Here is a 1,669-nt window from a genome sequence, read left to right as displayed (position 1 = left end):
CCACTCCTTCCCCACGTTTACAAAAAACGTAGCAAACGTAGCCTCCCAAAAAACGTACGGAGAAAAAGCACGTACGGCGGGTTGTGACCGTAGCTTTAAGGAGGTTTCAGAGTGGTGGGTGAAGGAGGTTTCGTATTTGAAGCTACAAAATTGCTGAAGAAGTTTAAGTCTGGATCCCAGCTGTTAGTGCAATTTGTTTCCTTTTCAGTATTGAATATAAAGGGATGAAAAGAACAAGTTATAATTTTGTATATATATTTTTTATACCATACCCGGGCCGCGATAACGTTCGATAACGGGTTAACCCGTTATCGAACGCTTCCATGGCTTCCATAGAACGATTCGAACGCGTTTCGCCCTAACCGCGTGTGCCCCTTTCGAAAATTCGAATACAGAATCCGGACGTTGGAATTGATGTTGTTGCATTTAAGGGTTCAGTGGCACCAACTTTTGGCTCATCTTGCATTGAAAGGCGCGTTTTCTTGGGTGGGTATGACATAAATAAAATACAACACGGTGTATTCCGTATCGCCCGAGGTATCGGCCCGACCGCGGGTCGGATCGCCCGACGGCCCCGTGTTATATTCTATTTGTATATAGTATTACATTGTTCTACTGAAATCATTCAAGTGCGTATAAAATTCGTTATCCTCCATATGTGAAAAGGGGAAAAGAGAGCAGCAATACTTACAGATCCATGATGTCCAGATAGAGCTTCTGATTTGACATTTCCGATGAAATACTAGCTTACAGCATGAGCAAATTGTTGAATTATTATGGGAATATACTACTTTCTCACACAAAGTGTTACGTGCGTTTCCTAATATAAGGCACAAGATCGGTGACATGTCAGGACTGGAACCCGTGACCTCTTAGTCAAAACCTTATCAACCAAGTAAAATTGAATCTCCTCCCACTTTGAAACTCAAACACACATATAAACATAGCATTAAACATAATAAATATTAAGTTACGAATTTGTCATTTTAGATGGCAACCCCCGTCCCACAGTGCTGTGTACCGGTACCGATTCGATGGGACCTGTTCCGGACAACTAAAACTGTTTGGGTTCAAGTAAAAAAAAAACTGAACATGGTTCCACCATTTTTTCCACCATTGATTCCACCATTTTTTTTCAAACTTGCCTTTCGTTTCCACAATAGCTACCCACATACCAAAAGATCCATCCGTAACTACTCGAGTTATGACGTTGACCTACATTCAGACCCACACTACAGCTACTCCACCAAAAGAAACACATACCCTTCTGACGAAGGCAACAAAGAGAAATACCACAAAGTCTAGTAACTGTGGCATTTCTGTGTGTATATGTAAATCTTACTTTTGAGTGAGCGAGCGCTGCATTTCTTACTCCCGGAGTTACTTTTAGGCCATGTTGATTTGATTATATAGATGACATCCGCGCGCGCATGAATTTTCGGCCGTTTCCACCAAAAAAAAGTTTTCAACCATACTGTAAATCGTACAAAACAGTTGCAAAATGAGCAAAAATATACCATAAGTTACAAAAAAAAATAATAAAAACTATACCAATGTCGTAGAATGCCAAAATCAAACGAAAAAAGACGAAATTGTAAAGAAATGAACTTGAAGACTAGATTATTCGCCAAACCATATTCTGTGCCATTTGCTCAACCCTCATGACCAC

Source organism: Branchiostoma belcheri, unplaced genomic scaffold, assembly GCF_001625305.1.
Source record: "Branchiostoma belcheri isolate BF01 breed outbred unplaced genomic scaffold, Haploidv18h27 scaffold251, whole genome shotgun sequence".
NCBI classification, from domain to species: domain Eukaryota; kingdom Metazoa; phylum Chordata; class Leptocardii; order Amphioxiformes; family Branchiostomatidae; genus Branchiostoma; species Branchiostoma belcheri.
The sequence above is the reverse complement of the archived record's forward strand: the minus strand, read 5'-3'. Positions refer to the sequence as shown.